Source organism: Pinus tabuliformis, chromosome 4_2 (assembly GCF_031772625.1).
Source record: "Pinus tabuliformis cultivar Carrire ecotype Pingquan chromosome 4_2, CPIR1, whole genome shotgun sequence".
In the NCBI taxonomy this organism is placed as follows: Eukaryota; Viridiplantae; Streptophyta; class Pinopsida; order Pinales; family Pinaceae; genus Pinus; species Pinus tabuliformis.
Window position 1 is genome coordinate 706251919 of NC_142304.1, and position 24139 is coordinate 706276057.

Consider the following 24139-nt stretch of genomic DNA (forward strand, 5'->3'; position numbering starts at 1 on the left):
GACCTAGGAACAGAAATTGGCAAGTTAAAGATAGCAATTCCCCTTTCAGAGATAGCCAAGCATGACATATATAAGCAACAGATCAAAAAATCCCTTCAGCTCACCAACAACAAAGATGATGTAAATGTGCTAGATGACACTCCAGAATTACTGTTTGGCCCAGAGGTAGATGGAAAAACAGTAGTCACAGGAGTTTTGCCTTTTTATGTCAGCTTGCATGTTCATGATAAAATACTGCATAATGCAATGTTTGACTCAGGTGCATCTCACAACCTTATGCCAAAAGCAGTCATGGAAAGATTAAACTTGGATATAACAAGACCATACAAAGACCTGTTTTCTTTTGATTCTAGTCAAGTCAAATGCTTGGGCCTAATTAAGGATTTATGTGTGTCCCTGGTTCAATTCCCCAACAAAACCATTCTAATGGATGTTGTTGTTGCTGATATCCCACCCAAATATGGAATGCTCCTATCAAGATCATGGGGAGCCAAGCTCCAAGGCTCCCTGCAATTAGACATGTCATATGCAACCATCTCTGTCTTTGGACAACCCAAGAGACTTTATAGGGAAACACTCATGAAATATATGGTCAGCAGTGAAGAAAAGCCTCAAAATTTTCCAATATATGCTGTCCACTCGGACATAGACTCCTTCATCCTTTTCAATGACAGCACAAATTCCTTAAGCAATGACATTAAGACCGAAACACCCATACAAGAACAAAACATCGGTCAAACAAGTGGCACCTGCCAAAATTTAATCAGCTCAACAATACCCATTCACCCTCCTTTAGTTGTCAAAAATTGTCAAACAAATGATGAAATTATCCTAGGAGACAAATGGGAAAAGAAACCTCAACTCATGCTCACATGGCCATCCCATGAAAGGAATTTAAGATCCCCTGACCAGCAAGATAGTCTGTGGGTCCTAGAGTTTGATGGCTCAGTTAACAAGTTAGGGGCAGGAGCTGGAGTATGGATACATAACAAAGAGAAAGCCTGTGCACAAGGCCGGGCTTATAGATTGAACTTTAAATGCACTAACAATATGGCAGAATATGAAGCTCTGCTACTAGGCCTCAAGATTGCAAGATCATTACAAGCACATAGCCTCTCAATCATGGGGGACTCTGATCTAGTAATTCAACAAGTAAAAGGGGATTTTGTCACTAATGACAAAAGATTGAGGTCCTATAGGTCTGCTGTAATTGAAATATTAGAAACTTTCTCCGAGTTTATTATCACAAAGATTCCTAGGGGCCACAATCTCCATGCTCACAGCTTGGCAACATTTGCCAGCACCTTCAAATTCCCACTACAACCCAACAATTGTTTCACAGCAGAAGTCAAATATAGGCCTTCTATTCCAAACAATGTCAAAGAGTGGCAAGTATTTGAGAATGATAGGCAAATAAACAACTTTTTAACTTTGCAACAAGAGTTTACAGGATTAAATATTGACCTTGAGACAGCAAGTCAATCTCAAACAGTTGATGGGGCAAGTCAATCACAATTACAGTTTCAACAGTCTGCCCACCCAATGTCACCTAGGACAGCAAAACAACTACTCAGTCCAACCATTTTCAACAAAGTAAACATTCAGCAAATTCACCAAATTGACTGTGAAGAGCTGAGCAACGCTGAAGATGAAATCATACAACTCAAAGACAATCTTCTTCCAGCAGGCCTTACCCCACTAGAGGACATTTTTGACTCAAATGATGTCCCCAGGAAACCAAAGATGCAGCCATTAGATGCAACAATTGAAGAATGTAACATTGGTACCACTGACAAGCCTAAAATAATAAAGCTGTCTGCTGCTTTGCCCCCTGATCAAAAACCCAAATATGTTGATCTCTTTAAAGAATTCCAAGATGTCTTTGCCTGGGGTTATGAAGACTTGAAGTCTTATGATACCTCTGTTATCCAGCACACCATTCCCCTCAAGCCTGATCAAAAACCATTCAAACAGAAATTGAGAAGAATCAATCCTGTGCTTCTTCCTTCCATTGAAAAGGAATTACAAAAAATGTTCAAAGCTGGGATCATAGCACCAATCAGGTTTTCTGAGTGGATTTCAAATTTGGTCCCTACAAGAAAGAAAACTGGTGAGATTAGACTTTGTGTAGACTTAAGGAATTTGAACCTAGTGTCACTCAAAGACAATTATCCCTTACCCAAAATGGACCACATCCTTCAAAGAGTAGTAGGAGCCTCAAGAATATCATTGTTGGATGGCTTCTCAGGTTTCAATCAAATCCTGGTACACCCTGATGATCAAGACAAGACTGCATTTACTACCCCATGGGGTACTTTCAAGTATGTGAAGATGCCCTTTGGATTGAAAAATGCAGGGGCAACATTTCAGAGAGCAATGGACATTGCTTTTGCAAAGGAAATTCATGATTTCTTGGTCATTTACTTAGATGATCTTACACCCTTTTCAAAATCTGACCAAGAACACTTGAAACATCTGAGACAAATCTTCATAACATGCAGGAAATATGGTATTTCCTTAAACCCCAAGAAGTCTTTATTTGGCTTAGAAGAAGGGAAACTTCTAGGACACATCATTTCGAAAGATGGCATAAGAATTGATCCAGATAGGATACAAGCTATCCTACAAATGCCTCACCCAAGGAATGTCAAAGAGCTGCAAGGATTCTTGGGAAAAATCAACTTTTTGAGAAGGTTTATCCCAAATTTAGCAGAGTTAATCAGATTATTAAACAATATGCTAAAGAAAGATTCAAAGGTCAAATGGACTGTTGAAGCAAAACAAGCTTTTGAAAGTATAAAATTGGCCTTGACTCAAACCCCAGTGTTAACTAACCCTCAGTTTGACAGAGACTTCATCATTTTCTCCTTTGCCTCCCAACACACTATTGCTGCTGTTTTATTACAGAAAGATGACCAAGGGAATGAAAAGCCCATTGCTTTTTTCAGCAGAGCTCTTAGGGATGCCCCCCTAAAGTACCAAATAATGGAGAAGCAAGCCTATGCCTTGATCAAAGCCATCAAAGACTTTAGGATTTACATCCTTTACTCCCATGTTGTAGCTTATGTACCAAGTCCTATTGTCAAAAACATTCTCACACAAGAAAACTTAGAGGGAAGGAGAGGAAAATGGATTGCAAACATACTTGAATTTGACATTGAAATAAAGCCTACAAAGCTGATAAAAGGGCAAGGTTTGGCCAAGTTAATGACAGAAGCAAATTTCCAAGCTTTAGATATCAACCAAATGGACAGTGAAACAGAGCTGGCGACTCCAAAGATCAATGTAGCCTTTGAACAATCTCCCTGGTACTCTGATATCTGTTATGTGTTACAAAACCTGTGTGCTCCCCCAGGACTGTCCAGAACCAAGTCTAGGTTCCTAAAAATGAAAACATCTAAATTTTGTGTGATAGATGAGAATCTACTCTGGAAAAACCATGAAGGTATTCTGCTGCACTGTCTTCTTGAGAGTGAAACTGACAATATTATGCAAGAATTCCATGCTGGAGACTGTGGTGGACATTTGTACTGGAAGTCCACTGTGGACAAGATATTAAGGGCTGGTTATTACTGGCCCACCATGTTCTCAGATATGAAGAAATTCACAACATCATGCCACAAGTGCCAACTGTTTGAAGGCAAAAGACAATTGCTGCCACTCCCTTTGAAGCCCATTGCAACAGAGAGACCTTTTCAACAATGGGGCTTGGATTTCATTGGGGAAATTCACCCCTCATCTTCAGGGCAACACAGATGGATTCTAACAGCAACAGACTACTTCACCAAGTGGATTGAAGCTGCCCCATGCAGACAAGCAAATGATTCAGTAATCATTCAATTTTTGGAGAACAATATACTGGCTAGATTTGGCTGCCCAGACAAGATAATAACAGACAATGCTGCTGCCTTCAGATCCAAGAAGATGGTAAACTTTTGCCATAAATTTCACATTACTTTGGGCCATTCTACAGCTTACTATCCTCAAGGAAATGGTCTCGCTGAATCATCAAACAAAAGCCTGATAAACATCATAAAGAAAGTGCTAGAAGAGAACAAAAAGAACTGGCATAAGAAACTAGTAAATGCTTTATGGGCAGACAGATTAACCACCAAAAGATCAATTGGGACCAGCCCATATGAGTTAGTCTATGGATTAGAGGCCAGATTTCCCTCATCACTAGGAGTGCCAGTTATGAAACTTCTACAAGAAAGCCAAGCGGAGCCAAATGACATGCAAAGAAGGATTAACCAGATAATTTGTCTACAGCAGACCAGAGAACAAGTTTTCAGCAGAGTGCAGATACTACAAGAGAAACTGAAAAAGGCCTTTGACAGAAGAACTAAAGCTGAAGATTTCAATGTGGGGGACAAAGTTTTAAAGTGGGATGCAAGAAGAGAAGAGAAAGGAAAACATGGGAAGTTTGATTCTTTATGGAAAGGACCATTCGCTGTCCAAGCAGTACAAGGTAATAACACCTACTTCCTAAAAAGCTTGACTATAACTGAGCTGGATGAAGGTCCTGTAAATGGCAGGATGCTCAAGCACTATTTTGACTGTTCAATATGATAGAAATTCAGAGGTTCATTGTATATATGCAATTGTACATATTCTCTTGTGATTTAAATTGTATAAAGAGGTTTTCCCAAATGCTGCACCTAGCAGCACAGGCAGATAGAATCAGAGGTTCTCCAAGAAAGAAGCACACTATCTTGACAGATTATATGCAGCAGATTTTAAAGACAAAGATGGGCAGTCATGCAACAAGGCAATCTGACCTGCTGTTCTTGGTCTTTCAAAAGAAAAACCATCCCCATGTGGAGCCACTGTTGGATACCTATAGTAATAGGTTTCATATTTCATGATTGGCAAGAGAAAAGCCAAATATGCTCTGCTTTGGTATCCCAAAGATCCCATATTTCCTAGAAAGCAAGAGCTGGGTAAGTGTTTCAAGCATTGAGGGCCTTATGTCAATTTTGTGGATGATTCAACAGTCTAATCTGGATCATGCCATGTTTCAATTTTGAGTTGTAGAATAGAGAAAGAGGTCTGTCCAAACAGCTTAATCTTGGCAGACAAGTAGCTCAGGTAGAGAAGCAAAGGTTCCCAAAAGTTTAATCTGGGACCTTGGAGGACATAAGGGTAGAAGTAGATAGAGAAAAAGAGGAAAAAGCCAAAGAAAAGAAAAGGCAATTGAGGGTTGCAAGTTCAAGTGCCCCTCCAAGAAGAAACAAAAAATGCTAGGCAAAATAGTTGGGTAGGCAGTTGTGGTTGCAGAAAGAATATGATCACCACTACACAAGTATCCATAGGTCTCTTGCCAAGGCAATCGATCTGTCAGCAAGCAAAGTGGTGAAGTTCATGAAATTACAGCAAAGAGCATCACTAACTTCCTCTCTTTCCCTCTCTACTCCATCACTAACACCCCCTTTCTAAATTCCCCTCATTCATTCATATTAACTCCTAATTCTACTATATAACCTCCCTTATCTTACCCCACCCCTAATATTATTAACACTAAGGTGTATAAAACCCAAATCTTATCTATATTCCCTCCCATAGGCATAATAGCCGTGTATTTTTTAAAGGGGGCCAAATGGCATCTGGCCACTTTGGTGAACCTATTCCACCCATTTCCCTTTTGCTGCAAGACAATTTGCCTTCAAATCACCTCAGCATTGCTAAAACCCACTTTTCAAACCCATTTTGCCTATAAAACCTTTGCAAAGGTCAAATGCCCGCCTCTGGCACGTTTCCCAATCCTACCGCATTGTGGTTTAATCAAAACATTTGAAAAAACCCACATAAAACCCACAAATTTTGATTTTTCCGCCCATAATATCAAAGGCGCATGTTACCCCTCCGCCAGCCGTCGGATCAAGCCCACCAGATCCGACGGCTTACAGCAATATCGGAGCGCCTCCCGTGACCGCACGTTAACTTCCGGGGAAGTGACGTTGCGCCTTGTCACGCCTCCTCCACGCATCGGGCGTTAAACCATCTCGGAGCCCGCTCTGACATCCTCCGCGCCGTACCTTAACCGCCCCGGGAGACTGCGACGGTTAAGGCCTTAACCGTGACCGTTGCACGTTAACCGCCACCTACCCGCCGCTAATTCACCGCCACGTCGTTGCCTGCCCGTACCCGCTTATGTTATTGGCCTACCTCACTGCTGACTGGGCTTCCACCTCGCCTCACCTTTGACCAGTCGCCCACTGCCACGTCGCCCGATGACGTCAGCTGACGTCACCTTACCATGACCCACCAATGACGTCATGCTGACGTCAGCAGAAAAAAGCGCCAAATGGTAAAATGACCCATATTTACCAAATTTTCCCGTGTTTTTACCATTTTCACTGTGTTTTTACTGAGCGCTCTGCTTGACCGTTTGAGCTCGAATTTTCGCCAACCAGTCGATTAGCCCGGGCGACCTCCTCAGAAAGCACCTGTGCACCTGTGTCTCAACCTCTGCTCGTCGAATTACAGGTATTTAGACCATTTCGCCCTCCATACGACCTTCATTAAGCTCAAAATTGCTCACAGGGATAATAGAACCACAAAGACTAGATTTACACCGTTCATTCCCCTTCATTCATCCAGCATTGTCACTGTGAGGGCCAAGAAACACTGGCAGAGCCCTATAAAACCTGCAATTCCCATTAAACCTCTGTAATTCTGCGTTTTCCCGGCAGAATTGCTAATAGACATATTTCACCCTGTTAGAAAGTTCAGTCACACCACAGAGAGGTTCTATCACTAGACTCCAGTAGTATTTCAATTGCTACTGAGAGAATTCCCCTTGAATACTCAAAACCTCAACTGTTTCCACAGAAGACTGTCTCCAGACTGTGTTTTCACCATTCCACCTGTCTATTTGCAATTTTGGTACCCTGAACAGCTATGGAGACCCCTATTGCACTAAACATTAAGCCCATCAATGCACCTCACCAGGAACTAGCATGGAAAGCCCTGGGGGACATGGACTACCAAATGCTGGATTGGTTTCCCATGGGAACCAAGTATAATGTGTTAATGCTGAATGAACTAAGAGCCCAGCACCTCAGTGGAGCAGATATCTTGGGGATTTGGGAGTCAAATTTGCCCATATACAACCTTCCCCAAGTCAATCCAATGCCAGAGCTCATTTACAGCTGCCAGGAATGCTATGACCCCAGCCAAAGGGCAGTCATAAGCCCCACAGGCCTAGTCCTGTTCCAGATAACCCCAGAGAGCATAAACCAGATGCTGCACTTCAATACAGCCAAGAAATTGACCCCTCTGTCCATGCAGAATCTGATTAACACAGGGATCAAGCTGTCCAGTGACCAGATTATCAAAATCAACCAACTGTTCGTCATATCAGGCTCTGAAACAGTCAGAACCCCTCCTATTGGGTACCATTGTCTGAATGAGTTGGGCAGAATGCTGGTGGACCTAATTAGCTATGTCCTAGGGTTCAGGGGGCTGGAAGATGTAGATGAAAGTATAATGGCAATGCTGTCCATGTTTGCCCCTGGTAAGCCTCCAGCTGTGCAATATGATTATGCAACTTACATAGCAGAGAAAATCCATGATCAGTTCATGAATTTGAAAAGGGAGAGACTGTTTAGGTACTCCTCATATATCTATCATTTATTTCTTTTCTATCAGCCAGCTACCTTCTCAGTTCCTTTGAGGCCACTCAATGCCCAAGGAAGCCCAAGATCAGTTGTTTTCTGGACCTCTGTGTTTCATTTTACATCAGTATCACCCTATACATACTGTGAGTTCATTGATCTATTTGTTCATCCGGCCCTAACAGTTCTGCAAGGTACTCCTCCTCCTAGATTAACCGATGAAATGAGGAGGATTCTACATCTGAACAAATCCTACAATATTGGCAACTGGTACTTCTACCAGAACCACACAGTCATTAGGATATATGGCTGTGAATTGAACCCATTTAGATTGCCAAGGTATGTCCCCATGAGGCTTTTTGCCCTGGAGTATTTCAGGCAGTTTGGGAACTCAGATTACCTTCACTTTCAGAGTAGAAACAAGAAGTCACAATTGAAGGTAAGAAGTCAGCTAGGTTCCTTCCTGTATAACAAGAAAGAGGAAGGATGGAAAGAGGCACACAGCATGCTGGAAGGCCTCAGATTGCAAACCAGTTTTGAGTGGATTCCTTATGACCCCAATCATAGTATTTCCCTCAGGAGAATTAGATACAGACTGGGCAACTATGCACATAAAAGACAACCGGAAATAGAAAAGTATGCCAATGCACTAGATTGGGAAGAGGGTACACTAATAGAACAACTCACTGAGGTAGAATTGCTTGAGAAAGAAGCCAGGAATGTACAAAAGGAAACTGACTTGGAAACTTGTGCACAGGTGCCCCACTCCTACAGAAGGCAAAGTGGAACAGCTGCTGGATCTTCAGCAGCACAGCAGCAAACCACTGAGAAGACATCCCAGGCAGCAAGCAAAGACAAAGGTAAACAGGTGGAACAGCCACCTGTATTGACAGAGGAACAAGTGGACACCTTGCTACAGCAGCAAGAAGAAATGGAACAGCAGGAACTGGGGCAGCAACAAGAAAAGGCACAGTCCAGTGAACAGCCCTTGCAGCAGGAAAAGGGGACAGATCAACCTGGCAATACTGAGCAGCAGCCTCAAACAAATGTGCCTCCCAGGACAGACACCAATATAGACACATCAGTCCTCCAAACACCACAAAAGGAGGATGTGACAAGAAAAGAGAGAGAGAGACCCCCCACACCTCATCTTTCATCAGGGGTGAGAAGAGACAGAGACTGAATGACTCCCAAGAGGAGGACATAGCAGTAAGGCAAGCCATGGGCATGGGCCCACCCAGTGGAGAACTTTCGGCCAGCTCATCCCAGCGAGGACATGACATGACAACGGGAGGAGAGGTCAGCTCCTCCAGTGAAACAAGAAAAGGACAGTCAAGTATAAAATAGCAATTCATTGACATAAAAAGGAGGAGTGATCCAATAAAAGTGCAGCTGTACGATCACTTGTTGAACCTAGCTCCCAGCAACCAGCAGAGACTCATGTCTGCTTTCGATGTGAGCGAAGGCAAAATGATAATGAGCCACTTCATGCCTACAACTTTGCAGCCTCAGTCCACCTCAGACTATCTAAGAACCAACATGGAGGTTCTTGCCAAAGACATACACCCCATGGACAAGATTGAACTACATAAGCAGACTGGTGAAATGGTGTACGCCTCCCTGGCAGATGAGACATTGGAGAATTATAAATTAAAGAGCAGCCTGGACAACACAGCTTCTCAGCTGGAGTTAGAAAGAGCTTCATCACAAGCCAAGGACAATAGGATCAAGTCCTTGGAAGAGGTAATTATAGAAATAGGGCATGATCCTAAAGATGTCAAAGGCATCCAAGAGCTCCTGAAGATAAGGGATGCAGACATGGCAGCCCTAAGAAAGAAAATCAAACTCCCGGCCACCATCCACCCACAGACAGATGAAGTTGCCCAGCAAAGGCAAGAGAAAGATGCTACAAATCTGCTGGTGTCCTTGTACAAAGAGCTGGTCAGGACTCAGGACCAGCTAGGACAAACTGAAGCTGCAAAGGCAGCACTACAGGAAACACTGAAGCAAAGAGAAGAGGGCCAACCCTCCCAGCCTCCTCCTGTCATAATAAATCTTGAGGAAATCCCTCCAAAGACTACTCCTCCTCCTCAGCAAACAGAAACTACAGCACCATCCACAGCAGCAACAACTACAACATCAGAACAGGCTGCTAGCTTAGACATGCAAAAGCTGCAAGCTGAGATCCAAGCCATGGAATCTCAAATCAAAGAGCTGGATGAGCTTAAGAAAACCTTGACTAAGGTAAATGAAAGGTTTGACAAGAGCAAATAGAATGAGGCAGCCAAGGACAGAGAGGTAAAAGCTCTTAAGAGAAGAATTGCTGAACTAGAGAAGGAGCTTGCACTGGAAAAGGTGACAGCTGAAATGAAAGCAGTGCTATGGAGCAACATTGGAAGGTCCATTGCCAAACAGTGGCAATATATTGAGACCATGGATGAGCAAATGGTGCTCATCACTAAAGCAAACAAAGAAATACAGAGAGCCAGGGCGAGCCTTGGACACATGCCAGAAGCTGCTACAAGGATAATCAACACTCTGAACTATAAGACTAGCTCTCAATTAGCTGTCATGGGAATCACTAACAGGACAGAAGCAATTGCTGTAGCTAAGAGAGTCGTTACATTGAGGAACTTGGTTGGAACACTGGAGAGGAGGACACAGGATATGCAAACTGAAATCAACAGATTCCTGGAGAAATTCGTGGCACTACAGAACAGAGGCCTCCCCAGCATTTTAAGCAGTGTAGGAAGACTGCTCACCCTAGAGAATTACAACAAGAGAATTGATGCCCAGGCAGTAGCAGAGATTGCACAACCGCCCAGCACTTCAGCAGAACCAGGGCCAGCCACCGGGCAGAGTATGTATGACAGAGTGGAGAACCTGTTTTTCCTCATGAATGAAGTTGACCATCTGTTTGATACACCACCTAACTTCTTCAAATTCACAGAAGCAGATGAAACTCTAGGGGCAATCTTAGCACACCAACTGCCCACACAGGATGCCTGGAGAAATTTGACACAGACAGTTTTGTCAGGCCAGAATCAGTAGCGCTATTTCTACAGCTAAATAAGCACACATACGCAGGCACAGTGTTGAGGAAAATATCCACAGGGAAGAGGCAGAGGCTGAGCCAACTCAGCAGGACCATTGACTCACCACAAGCAACAGTCACAATCACAGGTGACAAGTCCAAGACACAGCGTACAAAGCATTGAAGACAGATTTTCCAGCATTTACTCAGAAAATCTCGACCGACTTAGCTGTCTCCAAAGGCTAAAATATCTTCTGACAGAGCATTAAAATGCCTGTAATCTGTAGTCAATGCTGCATTAAATTTTGGCCATAACATCTTAAGTAGTTGGTAAGAAAGTAAAATCTGAGATAACTCAGGACTCAGATATTTTTGTAAATAACCGCAAGTATATATTCACCCTTCACAGCAGTGAAAAAAGGTTGTTGTTATTTTCTTTGGAAAAGCTCTAGCTCATTGTAATATTTTCAGAGAATTAATACAAAGGAAGAATGGAATTTCCAAGGCTTGGTGTTCTTTGATGTATGGTGGTGAGAGATGAATGTTACAGGATTCCAGGGTGTTGCATAAAACAACAAGTATTCTCAAATCTCTTTGTTATGTGTTTTTGAGTCTTTTGTTCTCTTTTGTTGTTCAAATGTTTTTACACTTGATAGCAAGGTGAAAGGATAGTCCCAGGATTTAACAATGTTTACCCTGGACTCAAACTGAGCTATTATACATGTTTTCCTCAGATACAGTGACAGAATTGTAATTCTTAATTGCTGCATTTCAAAACTGTGTCTTTTACTGTGACAGTCATTCTCAGGGATTCAATTTTGCCCCTAAGACCTCTGTTTTCTCCTCTTAAAGCTGTCTGTTGGGAACATATAGATAACAAGTGAAAATTCTTAAATGCTTTCACTGTTGTATTACCTGTTTCCAGTAATTTAATCAAAAAACCTGTTCTATTAAGCACTCTAATGGCCCTGTAAGTTCCATCTTTCATCTCAAAGTTTCAAACACTTATAGCCGCAGACTCCATTGCCCAATGGTACTCAACCTCTCTGAAAACTACATCAATAGAATCTAAAAGGAGTTTCATCAACCAAAACATAAACAAAAAATCAGTACATAATAGCTAGCCTAAAACCCTATTACAAACAGTTGCAAATCATAAAGAGAGAGCCCTCTCTGATCACAGTTTGGCTAGGAACAGTGATCCAAAGATTGGTTAGTGGTTACCCCGGCCGTATTCCCTTGGGAGTCATAGGGAACAACCTGGGTGTTAACAACTTGTTGATTGTCCATTCAAACTACCAACTCCTCTTTTCCTATGATTGAACAGTTGTCGATTCATACACCTTCAACTCTTTGTATGGTCTTATCGGAGAAGTTTCCACCTTACTGCTTCACCAATACTCCTGAGCCCGTTGCGCTTTGCTCCTTTGGAATTTGTTTTGTTATATGATTGGGCTAATGACTGTCGGTTTAATGCCATATCGAAGCCCCTTTATAACGTAACTTAACGTGGAGTTCTGATTTCGTCCTGGCTCCTTTTGCTTTAGCCCTTCCCGCATTTCTCACCATAGGACCGAGGGTCGTGACCTATCGTTAGCCTTGAGGTGCTAGGGAATTTTGTTCGCTGGCGGGGGCTATTTTTCCTTTGTTAAGTGCTTAGCATCTGAGGTTCTTTAAACTCCTCTCGACCATGTGCCAACCCAATATCGGAGCCCCTCTCATCGGAAGTTTCCAATGAGAGGATTTACTTTAGAGCTGCGATATTCCTACTTCCAATATGAAATCTCTGATATGACATCATCACTCCACGTGGCACCTCATGAGGGGTGACACATGTCGCACATATTTGTCCCCTTAGGCCCTCTCAAAATGCCAAAACTACCTGCCACGTGTCATTCTGTATCGCCACGTCATGATGACATCAGATCCAATTGTAGCTTTATCGAAACCAATCATATGTTTCTGTGTGTCCCACTAGAGGAGAGAGAAAAGGGCTCGTCCACCTTTGGTTTTGCAATGAAATCCTTTGTTAACCTTTATCAGTGTTCCCCGAGAGTTTTTAACATTATTGACACCTTATGAATGTCGAAAAATTTTAAATTTTGTCACCTTAAGATGTTTTAATTCTCTAATTCGTTAACCTTCTGATGTGTTGATGCTCCAATATGCAAGATATCTGACATGCGATCGTTGATATCTTTGGACCTCTTATATGAGATCGTCAATATGATGTAGACCTCTGACATGTGATCATCGATATGATCTGGACCTCTGATCTTCTCTAGACCTCCGATATGAAATCGTTGATCTGCTTTGGACCTCCAATATGCGATCACCGATACTTATTTCCTTCCTAAGGCTTCAATCCCTGAAACTTCAGCAGACCATATCTTTTGATCCAAGTGTCCATTTTTGGACTTCCACATACCGTTAGAAATCTTGTTCATAGCACTTTCCAATGGATAGGATCTGATGTAGTCTTTGTGTCCTTCTGCTACTTGAAATATGATTGCAAACTTATTTTCTTATTTACTCGGATTTTCAAAAAATGTTGATAGCCCTGCTATCAAGAAATTTTCCCTATTTATTACAATTTTAAATGTTGACACTGCAACTATCAGCATTTTCTAAAAAAAATAAAAAGCAAAGTCTATTGTGATAACAATTAATATTAATTATATTTTTTTTCTCAAGGGCTAGGGTTTCTTCATCACCTAGATCTTCTATTGTCATTTAGTATTCCAAGTCTTGCACTATGGTTTTATCCTTCAAACCCTAGCATTTACAATAGGTTATCCTTTGCCTCCAATGTCATTGGTGATCTCAACCCATGTCATGATCCCAAGTTTTTATTAATATATTTGTAAGTGGAGTAACAATATAGTTATTCTTCTCTCCCTTTTGTAGGGAAAATCCTTCTTCCTATTATATATATTTGTACTTTTTTATGCGGCCACAAGTCATTGTAATGGTAATCTTCTCAAAGGTCTTCCTTTATAATAAGGGTTTATAATATAATTATAAATAAACTACAAAGCTATGCATAAATTTAAAAATAACTAGAAACTTGAATAGAACAAAAAATACTTATCTCTTGAATGAAAAAATCCTTCAACCTCCTTGACATTAGTTATTGCTTTTGAACCATCAATACCAAGTCATCCTTATGTTATCAAAGAAATGTGTCACACCTGCTTCACTTTCATCAACATTTTAGGTTTCATGCTTTTCTACTCCATCAACTTGCCATGTGCAAGTTTATCCTGCTATAGTCATGGGATCAATTATTATCCCTTGAAAATAATTTTTCATGGATCCATCACAAGATGTCATCACATCATCTCGAATATCATTTTGGGCCTCTTCCTGATCTGTGCTCATCATTGAAATTTCTTGATTTATGTAAAAGTAGATGCCATCACACCATCTCGAATATGATTTTGGGCCTCTTCCTAATCTGTGTTCATCACTCAAAATTTCTTCCTTTATGTAGAAGTAGGTGAGAGAGGCCTTTTTCTTTAGCTCCATATGTCTCTGGATCATCTTCCCACATAGTTAAATATACAACTTCCTTTGGTCCAAGTTAAGTTAAATATATCTATTCAAAATTTCTTCCACCTTAGAATGCCTCCACGGCTCCTGAAATAATATTTAATCAGTCCTTCATATATTACAAGAGGTCCTTAAATAGGCCTCAAAAAATCAAAAGTTTTCTCAAGCTTCATTGCAGGGTCATGACATGTAATGTCTTAGTTCCCATCATGTTGTTGTCAAAAACATCCTTAAAAAATTCACTTCTCATTCTCAGTCTATTATTAGCTTATTTGTATTGACCACCCTTCATTTTATGTTGCTATTGTTGGTAGGAAAAGTTCCCTAAGGCGAGGGTTGAAATCCTCAACAGAGGATGATAAAATAATAATAAAAAATAACACTCAATCAAGCATGCCAAACATTTGAATTATAAAATTTGGATTTAGAGGCATACATGAGGAGCCTACGTTTGAAGATGTATGTAGGTTCCAAACCCTCTACCTCCTCCAAGATGTGTAGACCTACAAATCAATCACAGAAGCATATACATAATAGATATTTCAATGTGCATACATAAAAATATTTTAGATCATCATAGATAACCATTCATACTATCATTTATAAGATGATAACATGTATCATGAACAAGACATGAGCTTATTTATTGATTAACAACAGTAAGTACATGATATATACAATCTGATCCAGGCCAAAGGAACTAACAAGACCTTCCTGTGGATCCATCCAGCTTGAGCCATGAACACAACCTCTCTAATAAGTGCAATAATATGCTAGATAAAGATGTTGAACATCTCTGTAAAGGAAACTAAGGTTTCCTAAAGACTAGGAGTGTAGGAGGCATGGGAAAAGTAGACTTAATCTGGGGGAAATCGAGTATAATGTCAATATATCTCTTCTCATGTCACTTAGGCCTACCCAATGGGGTGTATATATACCACCTCAATTTGGTTATTTTAGTTAGGCCATGGGTTCCTTTAGGTGGGCTCTCTGTAAAACTCCTAAACCCCACCTGTAAAAATAGAAATTTATTTTAATTTAAAAATGTATACGTGGGTATAGTGTTATGGGTCCCGCATATGTATGAGTTTTTGTATGGGAAGAGTCGCGTATGAAATTTGAAATACAATGTTTTAGTATAAAGTCAAATCTGCATGCGAAAAGGGACTGCCTAGGGCCATAAAAGAGCATCAGGTCTACGGGAGTGTTGAATGATTCTATAACAACTACGACATTTTCATTCTTGTGTTGTAGCTTGTATTGTTGTTCAAGAAATGTGTTAACATTAACAAAACCACCCTTTTAAACATTTTTCTCATTATCGTTGTTAGCAACAATTGTAGCATTGTTTTAGTGATCCATTTCTGAGTAACAACTATTTCAAGTCTCAAATAAGGATGTCCAGTCTTATCTCAAATTCCTTTATCCCTAATCTCAGGTAGCAATAACATTGTTTTCATTTAAGTATCCAAAACATTATTGTGGATTCCATTGGAATTATTCCTTAGATTCATATTTTACCCCAGGAGCAGTCTCAGTGAGGCACGAAACTAGCTTCAAACAACTTCATAAATTTGCCCCGGAAGGAGGGTCGAAATTCATTTGTGTCAAAGTTCTTATCTATCACAAAAGTGTGTTAATATAATTTAGGCTCAGGAATGGACTAAATTAGGCCTCAGGAAGACTACAAATTTCATCCTTGTAATCCACCTTAGATCAACTTCAACAAATCCCTTGTTTTGTAAAGAAACCACCACAAAAAAGGTATAGAAAATTAGGTCAAAATTCCTGCTTGAAAACTCGACTTTCTCAAAATCTTGAGCTCATCTAAGGCCTCATATTACTTCTGGTAGTTATTTCTTTATTACAAGCACTTAGTCTTACTAGGTTTGTCCTTTTACAACTAGCTTCAAATGGCTTTTTTTTTACCTTGCTTGTCTCTTGTCTTAGGGCTATTATTTAAAAACCTTAGCTTTGATACAATGTTCCTTGATAATATATTACGCAATGTGCTCCTTAACGGATAGTCGTGTCCTTAAATACATGCCTCTTTAGTATACTAATCACTATTAACCAATAAACATTAATTATTTATATTCATAACAAACTTTATCGTTGAATAGTCATGAGTGACACCTAAAACGACCATAGATGATTTTTCAAGGGGATCTTTGGCCTTCGAGTGGGGATATGGTCATCATTAGGAGATTTTTAGTACTAGGTATGGGTCTTGTGTCCTTGGACATAGTTGAGAGAGGAAACATGGGTGTTATGTCTCAAAGCAAACATCTAGACATCTAGGCCAACCAATGACACGTCAAACAACCACAAAGGACCTTTATAGGGTATCCCTATTCTTTGGATGGAGATAATTAGTGCTATGAGGTTTTGAACATTAAGTATGAGTCTTTGGAAAAATAAATGTACTTTTTCTTATGGTGAAAGGCTTGATGACATAATGGAGAACCTTCAAAAACTTGTTTGGCTAAAAGCCTCAATCGCAACGGCCACAAACTTGATGAAGAATTTATGGCCAAAGGTAAGAATTAGAGAATGGGGCTTTGATACCAATGTAATGAAAAATGTTCATATACACAATGGGATATTCAAAATACCAGGAATATAAGAATATCCATCATAGGAATAGTAATATATTTTTATAATAAACATTGAATGTACAAGAGATATGATATATGTTATGGTTACAAATGAGGGCCTTGTCGATATACTAGGCAAGGTGTTGTTAAATTTTCTTATAGAAATTGGTCTTCTAATCTTGATAATTACTACCAATGATTATTAGTTCAATTTATATCACGCCACATATATCATTAAGCAATTATACATAGAAAATATTCAACATAAATGTAATGACAATAGTAGGATCATAAAGAGACATCAAAACACAAGAGAAAAAAAATTACCCTGTGAAAGACCCAACTAACTTTTCTTCTTAGGAGAGTTAAATTTTCAACAAAGTTTACAATAAAAATTGTTTAGAAATATGTGCCAATTTTCAAGCCCAAGATACTCGTCAAACTTGGTCAAAATTGCTAATTCAAATCCTTCAAACTATACAAAAGTCAATTTTGGTCAAAGGGTCTGAAATTTGACCTGTAGTCAGCTTGATCCTATAGTAAAAATGGTCTATGGTCAACGCAATCAACTAATTTTGACTGCAACCTTCTTCTATAGTCAAAGTATTACTTCATCTAGTCAAATTATCCAACACTTCAGTTAAACTGCCTAGAATATTTGGTTTAACAGAGGCCCTATTCTTGGTCAAATGAGCAGGTTAGATTAATGAGTCAATGATGGAAAAAAACAACTTCAAATCTGGGTCAAACTTTAGAAATCCTTCTTCTTAACTCACATGTGCGAACAAAAGAATAGTTGTTGAGATGATGATCTGAATTTTGTCCAAATATTGGAGGTTAAATTAATATTTATAGTGGTCAAAACAAGGTGGGTTTTGACTAAGGGTCACACCTATTCATATGGTGGGGGCGACCTATCTTTCTTGGGCCTACATGAAGGCCATAAATAATAATTTTAATTTTCATATTTAATATTTTTTCTTTAGCCGACTTAGGAGGCCATTTTGGCATGTGGTAATACCTCTCGATGCTACACAAAAAATCAACACTTCCTCTCAATGAGGGAGGTATTCTCCTACAAAAAAATTTCGTTAGCTAGAAATTCTCCCTCCTTAATAAAATTTTCATGGGCTTTTCATATTGATGCGTGTCTTCTACAAAATCTCATCTTGAATCTTGAAGAACATAAATATCTATGATGGGCCAAATTCCTTTATGGCTCCTTAGGCAAACATATCAAACTCCTTTGGTCATGATCTTAGCCTAGACATTAAATCTTTCTAAATTGTCAAGAGAACTTTCCTTTGCACTATTCACCTTTTTGGTTAGAGTTCTTTGTGACCTACCCAAGTCCTTATGGCATTTAAAGGTGAATTTCATATATCTCTGTTACACATCAATTTGTCACCATGAGACTTGATCAGTTTATGGATATTATTACCATCCATGAACATGTTGAAAATATCTCCCTTAGAAGTCCAACAACTCAAAATATGTTAAAGTCCATGAGAAATTTGGGTCAAATAGCTCTCACAAGTTCCACCTATGCCGATTTCTCTAGTGTTTCCCACACATGCACTAAAATTTACTCTAAGAATAGTGCAGAGTTGCGCTCTATATGTAACTATAAACCCACACAGGTGAATTCTAGAAAGTAAAAATAAAATTACATTCTAGAAACCTAGTTGGTCGAATATTTCCCAACTGAAAGCTTCCAGGTGATGACTATTCAAACTATAACCCTCATAAGATGCATCTCCATCCCTTTTCTCATGGTAACCTAATCCTTCACTAAAGGAGGTTCATCCTTTTCTTAGGGATCTAAAACTTCCCCCTCTTTGATCTATAAAAGGACTAGAGGGTTGAGGGATGAAGGAGGTCAGAATTCAGAGAATACAAACTTATGTTGCTAGTTTGAGATTGGAGAGCTTGTTATCTAAGGAGGAGATTGAAGGAATTTGGGAGGGACCTCATGGCATCAAGGTGAAGGTTGTAAGGCTCCTCTTATCTTCTTATTAATACAAATGAGCACTTTCTCCCATTGATTTTTGTCTTTTATGAATGATGAATAGTTTTCAATTGGTTATTATGTTCATTAAGGCAAGTTCAATCCCTAATTTCCTTGAGCATTAGGCTAATTTGTTTGAATTACTGTATCACGTGTTATTTTGATCCTTTTTATGGTTTATGTTTGCAGGTTCTACTAAGCATTGAAGAGCTACATCAAGTCACAACCAGGGATCTTCATTAGGCATTTCGTGAAACTGGTAAGAGATCTATCTATCAGTTAGACTGCTTGTAATTCGATTAAGTTCAACTTAGGGAAAGAGTCAGTTCATTTGTCATGATTGTTTCTAGTTTCCATTTAGGATCTAGGGAGATCACTCTTGTCCGTAAGAGGGATTGTCCGATGTAACAAACTGGCGACCATACTAGGGAACATCTTTGTTCTCGTCTTTTTCCTTAGCCTTGATTTTTTATATTTCTGATTAACTAGCCCTGAGTCTTCATAAATTAATGACCATTTAGATCTGCTTGGTTGATTTTCGAGTTTTTTTAATTTTTTCTTTAAGTTTCTTCCCTGCGCTGTTTCTTTTTGTACGCCGAGTGCAGATTTGCGCCCTTTTTGTCGTAGCAACTGAGCGCATGCACACTGTTGCCTACTGGAAACCCGCACAGTCCTTGAAAATTTTTGAAAATTTTATTATAGCTTCAACCCATACCTGAATTTGTCTTTCTAAAAGTGTCATTCTATTTATTTGGACTATTTTATGTCTTTTAAGAACTCAATTAATTACTTTGTTGATGATCTTTTAAAGATTAGGTCTTTTTGGAAGAATACCTTAGGGTCTTGACTGGTTAATTTGTTGATTGATCAAAACAAGTTTGAATGTATTTTTTTAATTGATATTCTTATTTTGTTTTGTCCAATACACTGGTTCAGATTTAAAAACTATTTATTTGTAGTAAAAATTAATTTGAATTACAAGTTAGGGTTTGTGAAGACTTTGTGCTTTTGTGGAAAAATCATAGTTATTTTTCCTTGATAAAAGAAGTTGTTGCTTTCATCTTGGAAAAATTTCGCAATTGCATTGTTATTATCATCAAATCAAAGAGTTCATAGGAGAATATGTTTTTTCTCTATCTTCTTGATTGATTTCTATGTGCTTGAAGGTTTCAAGTGATTAGAAGAAAAGAGTTTTTAGTTTATTTTTATAATTAGGGAAATCTGGAAATTAGTTTGTTGGCTGCATTTTTCATTACAAAATAGTGAAATTGGTTGTTTTGAGAAAGTTGAAAAGTTGTGAGTTGTTGCATTTTATATCTCAAAATAAAATAAAACTCATTATTTCTCTAAATAGAATTTCATCGAAAATTGAAAGTTGATTTTGCATTTTAGAGTGCCTTAAGATTTTGAGTCGTCACAACATCATAAGTTTCACCTGCATTACCTATGGAGTAAGATAACAACTTAATAATACAACACTAATTAAAATTCACTTAGAATTTTATATTTTTTAGGGCTCTTTTCACCTACATTAGCTTAAGTGTAGGGCTTTGGAATAGAGAAGGAAGTAAACTTTCCAAAGCTACAAACAGACAATAGAATCTTGAGTTAGGGAGAGAAAATCCAAGTATTTCCATTTTTCTTTGGGAATCTCTTCTTATACATGAGTTAAGCACGAGGTCGTGTCGACTCTGGTGAAGTGATCTGACCCACTTCATTGGCTTAGATACAGTGATTTACACGTATTACAATGGTGCCGAAAGGTACTTGGGGTCACTTGAAAGTAAACCTCCAATTGATCATGTGGAGGAGCCTTCAAGTGGATTGAGCTTGTTACTCTACCCTTGCATGTATGTTCGATCTACGACTATCCCCCCCAAGTAAAATTGTTGTATTTGGTGAACATAGTGACCATAATCCTAGGGATCTACCTAAGGTGACAACAAAGGGAAGGTCCTGTTGTACTTGGAATAGACGTTGACTAGACTCACTTGGACTCTCTGGAGGGTAATCTTTGCTTGGGATGGTTTATAGCAGAGTTACTTGCACCAGACCATTTCATTAAGCAGGTTGTCAGGGTAACTGGTCCAAATACTCATTTTCTATAAAACTTTTCACCTTGATCTCTTCGATGTTGGATTTCATCACCAACTAGTATATATTGATCTTTGTGAAGAGTAAGTTTGTGTGGTTTGAACTCCTAGATTTTTAGCGCGTGTTACTTTCTATGTTTTTTTTTACTTTTTAGAGACTTTAGGTGTAATTTAGATATTGTGTGATTAATAATTTAAAAAAAAATTCATTGTGGCGGAACTACCAAGACAATCACGTAGGATACTTGGGGATCCCCCTGAGTATACACTGAGTCAGTTAGAGAAGATTAAAGCAGAAAAATCTAAATCATCTGAAACTGGAACTGCAGCAGAAACTGAAACTTCTACTATTATAGATTCTGATGTAAGAGGAACTGAAGTTAATCAACCTATAACATCCACTATTTCAGGCATTGAAGTAACAGAAACTGAATTTGATCAAACTCATAATTTAACATCACACTCAGCAGCAACTGATTTACAAATTACTAAAATTGTTCAAACTGAATCAAATACCGGAGAATCTTCTAATACAAATCCTGTTTCCAAACTGATATTGACGAACCTGAGTCTCATATTTCTAAGCTTGAAATTCATACACCTGCTACAGCACATATTCTGGATCCTCCACTTTCACTGCGTGTGAAACTTATCATTATTGATAGTCTTCCTCCTGGTCTTATTTCCATTGAAGAACTTGTTTCAAACGAAGAGGAAGAACCTCTAGTTTCTACCAGTGAACTTGCGGATATCTCAGAACTTTTGTTTTGATCTCTTCACCCTAACCCTTGGTATTTTATACCCTTGAACTTTTTAGGGCAAGGGATTCTATGTTATACGACTCCTTATTCTACCATACCCGGTTTTGATTGGTCCATAATGATTCCTAGAAGTGTCATGACAGATACATCCATGTATTCCACTTCTCCAGAGTCCACATTGTATGGTGGTATTTTACCACCTGGATATCACTCTCTTGCAGGAGCTTATTCAAGAGCTTCTTCCTCGAACCCATCTTCAAACATGTCAACTGGTGTAATTAACCCTACCAATGAAGGTTTAGCATCTGAACAAGCCATTAATATGATTTTTGGTAATGTTGGTAATCCACAAGCTAACCCAACAGGTGGTTATTATCCACCTAGGGGGCAACCATCGTATCCTCCACCTGGAGGACAACCTTTTGGTGGACCTTACCCTGCAGCTAGGGGGAAACCCCCCACCGGAAACTACTTTAACTATGCTCAAATGCCTCAAACCGGTTTTGGTCAGCCTGTTATGCCTCAATCTGCCTATGGAATGCCTTACCCTGGATTGAATACAATTTGGAACCCTTCTCAACAGTCAATTCTTGTTGCTTCTCAAGTGCCTTTGTATCAACCTGGCCAACCTCTTGAACAACCTATGCAGCAACTGCCTTTTGAAGGTATGTCTTCTCAAATTCAACCAACCGTCCAGGCTACCTCATCGACACCTGCCCAACAATCGCTTCAGCAGCCCACCCAAAGTACCCATCAAACTGTAGGGCAGTCTGCTATGGCAACGTCTGTTCAGAACCCAGGTTCAAGTTCACCTAGAATGCCAATTCTAGGAGTATCGCAAATAACTGTCCCGCTTACATCACAGGTTACTATGCAACCTCTTGTTCAGTCTTTACCTCAGGCATCTCGTGTTCAATCCATTCCTATGATTCCATCAACACCTCAAATACCTATTGTTCAGCCTAGTGTTCCATATATGCAAGTACCTTTTCAAGGGCTATCTTTCCAAGGTATACCCCAGAGTCATTTTGTTCAAGCTACACCTTTTCAAACTCAATTTATCCAAGGTCAACCCTTGTAAATCCAATCCTTTCAAGGACAGTTCGTTCAAGGTCAAATGGGTCAGAATCTCGCTTTCCAGAATCAACCTTACCTGGGTCATATGTTTCAACAACCTATTCAACCACAATACAGTATGGTTCATCCTAGATACCCAGGAGGTATGCAGATCCCAATTTCTCGGGCTATCCCAAGATATCCTAGATATCCTCCTCCTGGTACAGGACTCACCCTTCAGGGTTATCAATATCCATTGCAGAACCCCAATTTCCAGTTTCCTTTCATTGCAACTTTGGATTTGTCTAACCTCACTCGGTTAACTAATGATCCACTTCTTTATTTACCCTATTGGTCGGCCATTCCTACTAAGTTTCCCAGTGACATTCCTAAGTTTGAAGGTAATTCGGGCGAAGATCCATCCAACCATGTCATGACCTACCATCTTTGGTGCACGTCCAACTCGTTAAATGATGATTCTATTAGATAAACACTTTTTCAACAAACCCTAATCAGTTCCACATCCAAATGCGCTTCTTTCAACAAGTTCCATGCCTTTGCTACAGCCTTTTTGACCCATTTTCAGTTACCCGTTTGGTACGACAATGGAATTGAACTTTTGACTTCTTTAAAGCAGTCAACGTCTACCCATATCTTAGATCACATTCACGAATGGAAACGAATACGTCGCCTAGTCAAAGTTTACATTCCAAACCAAATTCTGGTTGAATGGTTTATAAAATCACTTTTACCAGTAATAACTGAAGATGTGGCCAAAGGGGGTGTTGTAACTGAAGAGCAGGTAATTGCTCGCGCTCAATATCTTGATATTTTTTATACTCAGTCTGGTACTTTGTATGAAAAGATCCTAGATTTACCCCGATCTACTCCAAATAATCCACCTCTTCCAGGATCACATGTCGCAGATGGCATGATTGGTTCTTTGAGCTAGAAGACTAAGAACAAAAAAAAATTCTAAGAATGTTCAAGTTTTGGCTCTATCTGATTCACCTAACGAAGATCCTTCTCCCACGACCAATCATCCTCATCCCCATCGGCATATATCATGATGATGTCTTCCAGAGTTATGGTAGCAACGAGATCCAAAGATTACGCATCAAAGAGTCTTGTTGAAAATGGAGATGACTCCAATTCATCTGGTCAAACTTCCGTGTCTACTCCTCCTTCTTCTAAACCATTACACATTGAAAAACCAAATCCTGATATGGTAATTTTTCTACCTCCTAAGGGTATGCTTCGTAAGTCAGCCTTTAATCCTCATGCAAGGGCTACCCAAAATTATAACATTGTCGAAGATCTGGCTATGTCACCTTCGGCCATGTCTGCCCTTGAAGTGTTGCAAACTTGTCCAACACAAAGGAAATTATTATTATCAGCCATAGGAGTTGTAGATCCTCAAGA